This window comes from Ixodes scapularis, unplaced genomic scaffold, assembly GCF_016920785.2.
Source record: "Ixodes scapularis isolate PalLabHiFi unplaced genomic scaffold, ASM1692078v2 PGA_scaffold5__190_contigs__length_132052651, whole genome shotgun sequence".
NCBI classification, from domain to species: Eukaryota; Metazoa; Arthropoda; class Arachnida; order Ixodida; family Ixodidae; genus Ixodes; species Ixodes scapularis.
Genome location: NW_024609880.1, coordinates 87,493,177 through 87,507,454, shown reverse-complemented (window position 1 = coordinate 87,507,454; position 14,278 = coordinate 87,493,177).

The window sequence follows — 14,278 nt, the reverse complement described above, 5'->3', positions numbered from 1 at the left end:
CACAATCTGACTCGGATTCTGTCTTTGGGCTGTTGTAGTGAGAACAGCGTTTATTAATTTATAGGTTTTGTGGACATATTGCAAAAATTTAATTTATTCTGTGATTCTTGTGCTGGGACTAATTTTAAGGCAATTAATCATCTAAATGCCCCAAAACCCGTTCAAAGGCCCGCAGTTAATTATTATACATTACAATTATCGGAGCGAAAAAAGGCAGCGAGGAAGCACAAATATCAGGACTGATATTTTCAAGAACTACAGTATTCTATGTTACCTCTGAGGTGTACGAGAGGCCCTGTTTATAAAAGGACACTAAAATCTCCAAAATATTTTTAAGTGCCTGGATCAAACATGCATGTTACAAAATATATGGTTTCCGCGAACTTCTTTAACTAAATAATTACGATGTGAGACATATCTTGAGGTATGAAAAAATGCGAAATTAAGACCTATACCGAGAAGTTAAATTTAAAATAGAGGTTAGTTTCGGTTCCGCTCCAGAATCAAAACGTGTCTCCTTGCGTCAATATTACGCTAAACACCGTCTCTAGTTTCAAGATAAACAGGTGACCTGCGCTCCTGATACCCTAGCTTCCTCGTATTACCAGGAATAATTTGTGTCGCTCAGCGAAGTCAGCACACTAGACAGGCTCAGAACCGGCACGCATCTCCGACCCTCTCTATAGCCGCCATTTTGGAAAACGAGTGGCGCCACCTATAGTGAGTGGGTGTCGCGAATAGAACGGACACGCGTGCAAGCACGCACGCACACACGCACGCATGGACGCACGCATGGACGCACGCATGGACGCACGCACGCACGCACGCACGGATGTACACTCTCGAGCGGAAATGTATTCAATGTGTAGATGGGCAGGCCAGCTTAAATGTTGTATAGGGTGCTGTTCTCGTTCAACCACGTTCGCAATGAGGTGACCATGATATAGATGAAATTAGAGGCACCAAAGCCATATTCGCAAAACTCATCCACCATAAATAAAAAAAAAAAAAGAAGAAATGAGCCCGTTTGAAGCATATGTTTGCGTCATACATATGTATACTCCGAACATGTTTGCAGACAGTCTCTGAAGGACCAGTGGGGCCGCCGTCATTTTGGTGCCTTATGTGCAGAACGAGCAGACGACCCGCTTTGTTGTCTGCTATGCTGCGTCCATCGGGAGATGACGCCACAAGTTTCGTTCGGCGCTATATAACTCGGTTGTCTGCGAACGCGTCCGTCGTTGACTTTCACAAGTTTATCGGTCTCAATTTTTTGCGGAAAGAGAACTCTGCTCTCAAATTACATGAAGTAAAATACACCACCTAGACGCATATTCGGTGGAAGTTTGAGGTTTCTATGTGTAGGTAGGCGCCGATTTTTCCGGTTCGTTTGACAACGTAGGAAACACTGTCGACACCTCATGTCATGTGTAATATAAGAGAAATGAACAAAGAAACACAGCCATTGCCTTTTTTTTAAATTGGAATTCTATATTTAAATTTTGTTCTGAATACAGTGGACTGAATTCCTGGTTTCACTCTAACAGCCCAGGATTCAATCGACTACACAAACGTATCTTCTATCCCCTAGGTAAAAAACGCTGTGTCTTCCGGATAATTGAGTTACACAGGTTATAGTATTCAATTTCCCTTTGTCTTTCGGACTGATTGAGATAGATCGTGGTTTGTTATCTAATGATCGGCATTAGCTCACTCTGGATGTGCTGCCGCTTGACACTTGTTTGCTTATTTAGTCGTTCGAGTTCCTTCTCATCACGTCACATCAGGTCACGTGATGTCGATTTTCCCCGCTACATTTAGCGGGGAAACTGGATTGCGGTCACAAGGCGTCAATCATCCCGCAGAATTTAGAGGGGTAACTGAAGTGGTGTATAGGTCACGTGACTTCAATTTCCCTCTAAACTTAGCGGGGAAACTGAATTGATGTCTTGGCCACATACGTGAGTTTTCCCGCAGCCAGGAAACTAACTTTAGCGAAGAAAGGAGCGTTACGTAAAGTGACGTTACGTGATGCCCCTTTCCCCCGCTAAATTTAGCGGAAAATGCACGGACGAACGAACAAAAAAAAATTTTCGGATTGCGGGGTAGCGTAAAAAAAGCATTCAATGCTTTAAAACGAGAGGGTGCTGCCGGAGCAAGGGCAAAGCATTTGACAAACGATAATTTAATTACTATAGATGTCTTTACATTGCGGAAACATTGGCGATTCCTTGGAATCTAAAACGAACTAGAGTCACTCACAGGTTGAGAATGACCGGGCGTGTCCTTCGAATGCCCGACTTCCAGCACGTGCTCGTTGTCCTTCACCACGCATCGGCTGCGCGAGCACGCTCGAAGCTCGCGAGACACCGAAACATCGAGGGCGGTAAGAACAGGGAGTGCGCGCTGGAGGCGGCACAACTGGAAGAATTATATCGCCCCTAAATGTGAAGTTTCATGCGCAGAAGTCGGGAAACAGTGTTCAAGAAATCGAACTTCTCGAGTAAAAGCATAGGTGGCGCAAGCTACCACCCGTTATAAATGGTAGAGTAGTTAGCGTCAGAGCCGTATATGTAGAGAGTTTGGCCATTCGTTGGGAAGTATAGGAGGCAAATAAGGAGGCGCGATTGGCTGAAAGCGGGCTGGGCGTGTTCCAGGGCGTCTTCAGAAATTCGAATGTGACCAACCAGAAGCCGGAAATAATACCCTGGCGTTAGCCACGAGAAACAAACCTGATAACTGCATTGAAGTAATAGCGAGTTCGTTTCACGGCACTCGTGCCCACGCGTGCCCACTCGCAGCGTGGAACGGGTTCGTTTCGGCCGGCGCTTCACGAGTGGTTGCACTCTCCGAGTTCGTTTCAGCGCTGACACCCCACGCGTGCATGCACTCGCTGCACCGAGAAAATCGGGAGTGCGCCAAAATGCAATCCCGTCATGCCTCGCTCCGGCGGGGCCGGCGAAGAGCGGGAGCAGACGACGAGGGTTCGTCTGCTACAATGTGTCGCGAAACCAAACGCAAAAAAAAAAAAAAAAAAAGTAGATTTTTTGTTAGAAATCGCGTCCCGCGAGCAACGAGATCAAACGCGAGCTTGAATTGTGAGCGTCTGCTATTTCACGAAGGAAGCAATCGACAACCCGTGATTTATTTGCAGGTTTTAAATCGCTCTGTTGCCGTACAAACGCTGGAATATACCAGTGTGTAAAGAAATGCTCAGAACAAACGCAACAGCGGCCCCCGAGATGTCTATCACCATCCGGTGTGCGGGTGAAAAATTTAACATTATTCGATAAAACTCCCCCAGCAGAAACCTCTGACTGCCCAATAAGCAGCAGAGAAAGCTAAAGATGGTGACTTTACCCGAGGATTGGGCAACATCATCATGTTTAACATTTACCTACGCAGCTAACTTGCCCCGTCGTATTTTGTTCGAGAAAGCTCTCGTTCTCGACGCCTTCACCAAGGCTAATATCTAATCCACAATGACGATCCAAATCGAAAGTCCCAGTTTTGCTGGATATTCCAACAGGCTAGTTTTAAGCCGCACCCTTTCAGTCGTTCACGCATAATACCATGCTCAAACGGATCAAGCTTCTGCTCGGACAGCATCATCAGTTTTCTTCAGTGTAAACGGTTATAAGGATTGAAAGATCGCAACCAGTTGCTTTGAGGACAGCTGGTTGCGGAAATTTACGCCGTCTGTAACTATCTCTACGGCAGCCGAGCTGCTTGAAGACATCGCAACTATAAACTGCAGGTTGCAGTTGCCAACCTTTGTAGATAAACGTTGGTAGCGACTGCATTCTCGCATTCCCACACATCACTCGAAACAGAAAGGCGCTAGTTTCGGTTTGAAGTCGGTACCTTTTCTACCACATAGATGGCGGCAGCATCAGTCTTCTGCACTCGGTGCATTTGGCGAGTTCGTTTGAGTCCAGTTTTCCGTGCAACACTCTGTGAGTGCGATGCATTCTGGGAGAGAACTCGAACGGTGCCAGTGCGTGTGAAACGAACTCGCTATAACTCTCGATGACTTAAAATATGGTACACGTGATGTTTCAATCACACTCATCCAAAATGATGGTGGAGGAGTGCGACTAGCGGAACGATCGACATTATCCGTACGCCAAGCACTGAGGGCCGGGAATCTGCCGTCCGAGCAGTCACACTTTGTTCGAGCAAAACAGAGTTGAGCGGCGCATTTGTTTCTTACATCTTTCTGCATGATCCTGATCAAAACAACACATGCACCCTATTTTCAACCACGAAAAGTTACTACGCTTCACTTTTACGGGCTTATTAAAACCATTTACGAACATAGACCTTTGATCAGAACTGTTTCTCGCTACCACCGCTAGGGGATTCTTTTCGGCTTCTGGTTGGTCAAGAGAGCACGCCAAGCCCTCTTTCCAAGTCTGGTGCACGCCCTGGCTCTGTCCGCGCAACCCATTGACCAAACTCTCTACATATACGGCTCTGGTTGGCGTCCATCAGCCCATTCATTGTTCGTCGAATTTCGCCAAAATGGACGAAGGTTAGCCGAACCGGTCGATTTCAGAGGTTTGACAAAAGTTCGCATCACCCCAAGTAGAGACTGCCCGTGCGGAGCGTGCGTGTGCGATTGTATGCGTGGTACCGAATAGCGTTGCCCCCAGTTTTTTTCGGATGCAAGAAGCGCGCACGCTGCGTCGGAGGAGGCGGTTGCCGCCACTTCGCCGGTGTAACGGCTGCACTGCTGCACTGCCACGCGCCGATGATTCGCCGCAGTGCACGGCGGCGCGAGACGAGCGTATACGTGTGGCGGGACAATGGTGGTAACGGTCCGTGGGCTACGCACCTTCCGTGTCAACACTGCTGGCAGGAATAAGGAATAATGTTGTGGCGTTTCGAATTTTATGGAAACGGTGCTTTTCCAGTGGCACTTAAGAGAGAAAACCAGTTAGTCGTTTAGAAGGCGTGAGTTTAAAAATACGGCGTTCGATGGGGAAAACACGATGACATAAATATCGGAGGGCTCGCCTCAAGCATGTTCATACCAGACTTGTACCGTACGCATTACAAGTAATCAAATTACTTGTAATCGATTACTTTTTGGAGTATTTTTGTAATCAGTTGATTACTTTTATTAGGCAGTAATCACAAGAGTAATCTGATTACTTTTTGAAGTAATAAAATTACTTGTAACCGTTACAATTTGTCCACGAGACCCCCCCCCCCCCCCCCCCCCCCCCACGGCACACGCCTTTTTTTTTATAAAATAACAAAAATAATTTTTTTTTAACGGAAAAACGAGCTTAATCTCTTTCTATGTACAGTTCCCGTGGAATGTCCGTTTTTTTTGTTTTTTTTTTTTTTGTTTTGAGCTGGGACTGGGTGTTGGAAGCCCCAGGGAAGCCACAGTGCGTGACAAAGGCCATTCAGGGCGAAGTTTGAGGAAGCAGAATGTAGATTTGTGAGTCCTTCGTTCAAACTAGCCCCCTCACGCACACACACACAGAAATAAAAAAAAAAAATAAAAATATCCTGCTTAGCTGGTAACTCGCAGCCCGTAGGAGAACCAAAACCGAAGAATGCCTAAAGCGGATGCAAACAGTTGAAATATTTCCCCATTTCTCCTACGTGTTCTTTGTGAAAAGCAATGTTTCGAGTTGAGAAGTGGTCGGGGCGATCTCTTCCGCTAATGGATACTATACACATGATCTGTTTCAAATCCTGGAGCTGCTGCTCTTTTGTATAACATCCGAGCTCATCCACATGTGAATAATAAAATGAGCGACGTAAACTTTGAGCGACAACCCTTGCTCAAGCTTAACAAGATCTAGAACCCCCTCCGCTCCCCCCCCCCCCCCCCCACACACACACACACACGCACACACACACTGGAGGACGCCCAAATCATTAAACGTCTTCAAACGAAGTCTATGCTTGTGTCCGCATTGTGAAGGTGCAACGACCACGAAGAGGGAGCCAGTTTTTCTTCTTCAATACTTGCGCAAATGTGAAATATAGGTTGGAAGTAGTTCATTGTTATGAGCGCTAAAGATGTCTTCACACAATAAAGTAATCGGAAAAGTAACGATTACTTCTTTAAGTAATGTCCAATTACTTTTGCCGTCGAGTAATGAAGTAATCTAATCGAATACTTTTTAGCCAAGAGTAATAGTAATTGTAATCGATTACTTTTGTTTAGTAACGTGTACAAGACTGGTTCATACAGATAGAACATGTCTAAAGACAGTTTTTGTATGACCCATGTAGCATATGACCGTCGTACGAGGAAAAGACACGTCCCGGAGAGTGGCTGCAGCAGACCGTCTTTTGTATGACGTAGTAGCAGTGTGAACCTGGCTTTAATGATCTGCCAGAGTGGGCGACGTTGTTACACACTGCAGATGAGACATTTCGCCAGTGCGGTACGCCTGCTCGCCTGGATTCTTTTGAACGTATACACTGGTCACCAAACTTGCACGGAACATGGGAACCGCGCATTATTCCATGGGAGCACTATCCTAGCAGGCTTGGTCACGTTCTGTGGCTGCTCAGGACAAGAATGAAACGGTCTCCCGTCGTGAGCAGGAAATCAAACTTGATCAAGCGTGACAGGATAGCTCTTTCCCGAGATGTAGCTCGCAGTTCGCATGTTCTGTATAAGTTTGGCGACCACGTACATTTCTCAGTAAGTGATGCTCACCCGGATGAAAACGGGCCAAGGAAAGGAATGAACCCAGAATCCCTGGGTTCTGCTACGCGAGCTTATCGTAACACGCACACCATTAGCAAGAGAGCGTATCTGTTGTCCACACCCCCCTACCCCCCCGCCCTCCCCCCACCCCCCCCCCCCAAAAAAAAAAAAAAAAAGAGAGAGAGAGAAAGAAAAGGTTGTTTCTTTTACATTTTTCGAATGCGTTTTAAGTGCGTGACATTTATAGGCGCTTTATTAAGCCGCTGTGCAAGGGCGCCGCTATAATGAACCGTCAGTTTGTGTTTCCTTTTATTTCGTTTACTTGGCTTCACCCTTACCTTAGCAGGCCAGGTTATTGCCATCTATTGTGTCCTTCTGCCCAGCAGTGGCCTTTGTGGAGGCTCGTCGATGCCCGTTTCAGTGGATCGGTATCTCGGTAAGACGGAAAAAGGTCAGCAATGGCGGCTGCAATGTGGCGCGTATTTAAAGCGCCTATAGGGCGACCTGCTCGTGCTTCCATGCTTGCGGGCAGAGTAAAGGGGCCACTTGATGAGGGCACGTTACGAGGGTTATGTTAGAGCCACTGAATGAGCTATGTTGAGAGCATAGGGAGTATTCACTGGCGGCCATATCCGTGTGCGCTGCTGCTGAGCGCGTGCTGACGGCGAGCTTCCGCAGTCCTTTTGGAGCGTGCATTTAGCACCATCAAGGTTGCCGGTCTTAGCAGGCTATTAACGTGAGCTCGTTCTGAGCATGCGCTCTAAACAGCACCCACAAATATGGCCTCCAGTGAATACGTCCCATAGGCACTCTGTTCCCCGGTGTTGTTGTAGTCGCCGCCATCTTGGTGCTTTGTGCGGAGCAGACAGAACTGTCGATCGCCACAATTAAAAAATGCGACTTCCCTCAGCTTTCGATGCGGGGTTAGCAAGCTTATGGGATATTGTTTGGCTCTCTCGCGAACTGTTTTGAAATGTCTGAAGGACGGAAAACCGTCTCCTGCGATCTCAGATAAAGCTTCAGATAAGTGGCCGCCATGATTTTAAGCCACAAGATGGCTAAGTGTCACTACTCTGAAGCGTAGCTTATTTAGTGGCTCTAGGTTATGTCGTTGCACTGTCACGTGAAGTGCCAGTGTCGCGTGAGGTCATGGTGTCCCGTGGCGTCCCAGAAGAACCTATAGACCAGTGTCCGATATCCTAGCTCCCAGCGACAAAAATGGGAAATAATAATCTCAAACGCAGGCTCTTGTAAACAGGGGGGGCTGCGCATAAAACAATATTTTTGCTTTTTACAACGCTCTTGGCGTCGGTGCGGTTCTTGGAGCTTCGTGACTGTGCATTTCTTACCTTCTCGCACTATACTTCGTTTCACCTTATGTCCGAGCGCGGACGATGTTATGAGCCGAAGGGCCAATCAAACAGCGCACAAAGCGCAACGTCATGGCGTGCTCCCTGCGCTTGATAGGACTAGCCGGCAGAGGAGCACGCAAAGAGGGACGGCGAATACCGGCTATTCCTATCAACTGCAGAGAGCACACCATGACGTTGTGCCTTTTTCGCTGTTTGATTGGCCCAATTCGGCTCATAACATCGTCCGCGCTCGGAGATAAGGTGAAACGAAGTATACGATATGGGCAAAGGTTTCTAAAAGAAACTGAGCCTTTCAAAAAACGCAGCCCCCCTTCTGTGTCATGACGTCAGCATAAACGAACATGGCGGCGCCCATGGAACAGAGCAGACACTGGTCTATAAATGATAGAGCGCCTTTGGGATGATGCCACGATGTTACGCGGCACACTGACGTCATCGACGCCACACCCATCGACGCAACAACCTCGACATCTGGCACCTTATAAAAAAAAATACTGAGATTGGGTGACAAACAAAATGGGGCAGTCATATAAAGGCGCACGTTAGAAGACTCCAGGTTAGCAACCGTACCACAGTCACCACGTTGCCGATATATAAAGCGGACACACCGGACGCCATTTTAAGGCCGGCAAGCATACTAACTTCCCCTTGTCTAAACCTCCATACAACAAAGGGAACTTTTAAAGCTTTGAAGCGATAGCGTCTTATGGAAACCCAGCACGGACCTTACAAGGCAACAGTGGCGTAGCCAGAAACTATTTTCGGGGAGGGGGGGGGGGGGGGGGGTCTGTTTTATCTTCGCGTGTAGTAGTCGATGTACTGTACAATTCACGGCTACGGAAAGCTCGTTCCCAACCCCCCGGCTGGCTGGAACAATTCGGTAGCCATTTTATATTTGTCTTCCTTCACAAAAAAAAAAGTGTGTGTGTGTGGGGGGGGGGGGGGGGGGTGTTTAGGTGGGGGGAATTGACCCCTAAAACCGCCCCCCTGCCTCCTCCACTGCAAGGTAATAAAGTCCTTTACAACTTAACAATTCCTTCGCCGCGTGTTACGTTGCACTTCATTCCGATGTCATCGCACCTTGGTTGCATTTGACGGCGTGTCAATAGGGAGTTTTAGGGAACCTTTTTTGCACAGCCTATACGGTACGATGGTCCCTCCGGTACGGACTGCGCATGCGCTACCGCAGAATACCCGCACATGCGCAGTTCCTACAGGAGGGTCCATCGTACCGTGTCGGATGTGCAAAGAGCGTTCCCTAAAACTCCCTATTGCGAACTAGAAGAAACACGGTGAAGGCTCTGCACAAAAATACAGTTTCTGGACTTCTCGTTTCCCTCGCAATCCAATCACCTGTGCTGGTCTTTTTCATCTCGCCCCAAGGAATGCATTCTAAACTCCGCGTCCTCATACTCCAAAGTCGTAGAAGGAGGTATATATCACTCTCCTGTCTTACAACTGCCTTAAAAAAAAATGAAGTAATGTTTCCATACTATCAAAGGCAGTTTCAGCGCTCAAATTGAGAGGCTGACACCCTCGGGTTATCCAACATAAGTGTTGACACATGTATTAAAAACCTCGATTAAAAAAAAAAGGAAAAACAAAAACGAAAAAAATAAAAAAAAGCCCACTATTATAAAAAAAAAAAAGAAGAAAAAGTGGTATTCCGTACAAACACAAAATTTCCCACAATCTTTAAGAGGTAGCTAACAGGTATGGGGTCCCATTAGTGATGTCGACACCCGCCCCCTCCCCCCCCCCTTAAAAAAGTAAAAGAAAAAGAAACAAAAATGGGTAAAATTTGTCCAAAAGTTAAAGCTTAAGCTTAAGCTTAAGCTTAAGCACAAAAATCATAACCATCTTTATGTACTATGTTCCCTGAGTGTCATATTTTCCTAGAGTTACTGGGCGAGTCCATGGTGCGTTTGTTCTCCTCGGCGTCCTTCGGATGGGCAAAATACATGCAAATATGTATCGAAATACAAATACAAAATACTTCGTCAAAAATGTATTTAATTACAAATCTCATTACCTTTCCAAAAAAGCATTTAAATACAAAATACAAATACAACCAAATGTATTTGGTCTCCTCCAAATACTTTTCCAAATACATTCCTCAAAATTTGCGTCAGTGACTTCAGGGCACTTGCAATGGGTTTCTGGGTATCTCATTTTAATTTTGCATAGCACACTAGGGAGTTAGTGTGAGAGGCTCTAGTAACGTAAGAGAAATATAATCACAAAAATTGTAATCAGCTTGGACGTAAGAGGTGAAAAAAGTAAAGAGCTTCAAGGCAGCTTTTTTTGTCGATTATATTTTGCAATAGACCAACAAAGAACCGAGACGACCAAGACGCGCAGCACTAGCTAAACAATTTTTTATTGTTGCAACTCGCACCAGTTACAAAAATCTGGACGACCCGTGCATGTTCCAGGCAAAAATATGGATGGAAATCAGGCTGGAAAGCATCACAAGTTGTCACAGGCACTTATTTAGACAGTCTGCCTGTGAACGTCGATTTCGTCACTATTCTTGTTCTGGACTAGCACCGTAATCACAAAGTCACTAAACGCTTGTGCTTGATTGAGAGACACTGCATTCGGTGCAGAGCGTAGTTTTCTTACTGCTCTGGACAGTGGCAATAAATTTGAGGGATGTATTTTCGCCCACAAAATTGTATTTAATTACAATTGTATTTGAAATACCCACATTTTAGTATTTAAATACACGTCAAATACAACGCCCAATTTGTAATTAAATACAAATGCAAAATACACAAAGTATTTAAAATACGTATTTCAAATACTTGTATTTGAAATACTGCCCACACATTTCGGCCAGCCAAAAAACTTACACACGCGAAAAGAAAAAGATAAGTACCCGAAATATTATATGCTGTTAATTCTTTTATTTTTCGAGCTGTTAAAATGGTGGATGAAATAGTTCACTCCACTGGCAATCGCATCGTAATCTAGTCATTAAGATCGATCATCTTAATTAAACTTTCAATTAAACTTTCTGAAATTCCGAGGGATTGGAAAACTGGAAACGTAACCCCTGTGTTCAAACCTGGTGACCGCCACCTAATTACAAACTATCGGCCCATCTCCCTAACAAGCGTATCGTCTAAGCTCATGGAACACGTACTTTACTCCAATATAATCAATTATTCAGAAGATAACAACCTCCTTTTTAATCACCAACATGGTTTTCGGAAAGCGTACTCTTGCGAAACCCTACTAACGGCGTTTCTTCATGACATTCACGCAGGTTTTAATACCAGCATTCAGACTGACACCATTTTTCTCGACTTTTCTAAAGCGTTTGATAGGGTCGCTCATCAACGTCTTAAAATAAAACTTAACGAATTTAAGATTCATCCCACTATCGTAAACTGGATATCCGAATTCTTGACTAACCGCAACCAGTACACCACCATTAATAACTCTAAATCCCCCTCGTGTCCGGTAACCTCAGGCGTCCCTCAGGGTAGTGTACTCGGGCCCTTACTCTTTTTATTCTACATCAATGATATTCATGAGCACATCTCCTCATCAGTTCGGTTATTTGCAGACGACTGCGTAATTTACAGACCCATTCTCTCGCTCGACGATCACCATACCTTGCAAACAGATATTTCACAAGTCATTCAGTGGTGCAATAAATGGCAGATGACTCTCAATTTCGACAAAGGTAAATCCCTTTCCTTTTCTCGTCGTGCTCTTCAACCTTTTTCTTACCATTTTGACGCGTCCCTTATCACCGTTTGCAGTTCATATAAATATCTCGGTATCCATTTAACATCTGACCTTTCATGGACGTCTCACATCAGTAATATAGTAGCTAGCGCAAACCGTACCCTCGGTTTTTTGCGCCGAAACCTGAAACCCGCAACATCAGAGATAAAACAATTAGCATACTCAACTTTGGTTCGGTCTAAGCTTGAATTCGCTTCTTCTGTGTGGTGCCCTTGGCAATCTTACCTATCTAACAGACTTGAATCCATCCAAAACAGGGCTCTACGTTTTATTTTTTCTGATTACTCACCATTCACGAGCATATCTGGATTGCGCGAAGCAGCTAACCTTCACACGCTTTCATTGAGGCGCCGAGTGTCCCGTCTCGCTCTCTCCTTCACCGAATCTTTCACCATAACATGCCTCTTCGTGAATCTCTGCTTTTACCACCGTGGGAGATTTTCCCCCGCTTTGACCACTCCTGCAAGTTGCGGCCACTTTTTTCGTCAACTACTTCATACAGTAATTCAACTTAACCTTTGGCAATAAACGATTGGAACATACTACCAAATGACATTGTTACCATAACTGACACACATAAATTTGCCGCCTCTGTAACCACTTTCATCTCTTCATTATCCGACTAGTTCTCTCTTCTATCGTGTTAAAATTGCGTGCGGAAGTGTTCGATTAAGAAAAATAATAACAAATGTACCACTCCCTCGTGTAACGCCCGTAAGGGCCTTCAAGGATAATAAATGATGATGATGATGATGATCTCTAGAGGCATGCGGAACCGCACCCCATCTTTCTTCTTAGCTCGAATGCGCCGGGTTTTACATACGCTACCACACATTTAGCAGCACCCAATATCGTCTCTCTGTGGGGGCTCGGTGACCAAGTGTGATCTGACAATGCGCCGCAACTCGACAAAACATAGAGTAAAAGCTCATGCAGCAATATGGATGGACACTACCGACCTGCATGCGTTTGTGCAGTCATTACGTGCGTACTGCACGCTACAAAAGTCCGCATATATATACTGCCGCCACTTTGGCTGCCATCTGGATGATTAACGTCGAACAGCAGTACGAGGTTAGGCTTGTGACGCGTAAGCAGGGTTAAAAAAAATCGTAGAGGGGCAAGTTCGTCTGCTTCTTTTGCTGGGGGGTTGTGGTGACGTCAGCAAGACGTCTAGCTCTGATTGGCTCTGATTGATAGTGGGTAGACCTCAAGGCAGCTTGCTTCGAGGACTACCCACTATCCTTTCAATCAGAGCCAATCAGAGCTAGACGCCGTTCTGACGTCACCACAACCCCCCAGCAAAAGAAGCAGACGAACTTGCGCTCCGCATTGACAGTAAATAAATAAATAAATCGAATTTATTGTATTTAAATGATTGTAGCTAGAAAATAGTGATTCTTTACCACTGGATTCGTTTTTCAACACGGCAGGTCGATATGTCAATTCTTTCGATCATCGATAATAATTCGGAAAAATAATTACTGCTAATGTAAAGTACAGTACACTAAGGGCAAAACCAGCTTGATTTGTTTAGTTAGTTATAAATCTTTATTTTCTTTTTCTTTCGAGTTTTTTCTTAGTTTCTTTCATTTGCGCACTGATTTTGTTGCAATAGAACTTTACATTGCTGACGAACGAAGTGTAACGTAGATATCAAGGTCATCGCTCCGATTTTCTTAGAACTTCTTTTTGTTCGTGTTCAGGCTCATATAAATCTTTCGTGCTCGATCCTTTGATTTAAACACAAAGCAAATGGAGATATTATAAGTACCAAACGATACACAAACGGTAAATAAAAAAAAGAGAAAAAAACAGAGATTTTCATAATTATTTTTGCGGGAAAGGTTTGATTTAGATTATGGTAGTAAAACTGGTCCGACTTAAATTACGATATAAATCATTTCAATCGTATTTGTTTTTATTATCTACCCCCACGTATGTGATTCAATTTTTTTAAATACGAGCAATATTAGAGTGCTCTCGTTAAGTAAAAAAAAAACACAAAACAAACTTTTTTTTTATAAAATATATAATTAATTGCGAACCACAAGGGGCGCGATTATCATACCGCAGTACCTCCATCGTCGTTCGAATTGCGATATTAGCAACTTTCAGCGCTGATGGTTGTTATCATATATCAATGCAAATCGGCCCAGACATTCGGACGAGCAATTTAACTCTAGGAAGGAAGATTAAATAGTCGAATACAACGGCGTACGGAGGCGGTTATTTGAATGTTTATAGCGAATGGATATAAAGTTGAACGCAAGTAACGTTCGGTGGCCATTTCGCTTCGAATATTCGAGAAAGAACGCAACTTTCAAAATCACTAGAGTCAGCAGCGACAGGGCGATGAACAACGGGACGTCCCTTTGCACGCGCTCGTTGCCCTTCGTCGTGCTTTAGCACACGAGACGCTGAAGCATGATCGAAGGCAGGAAGCCCGCGCAAGCGGCGGGAC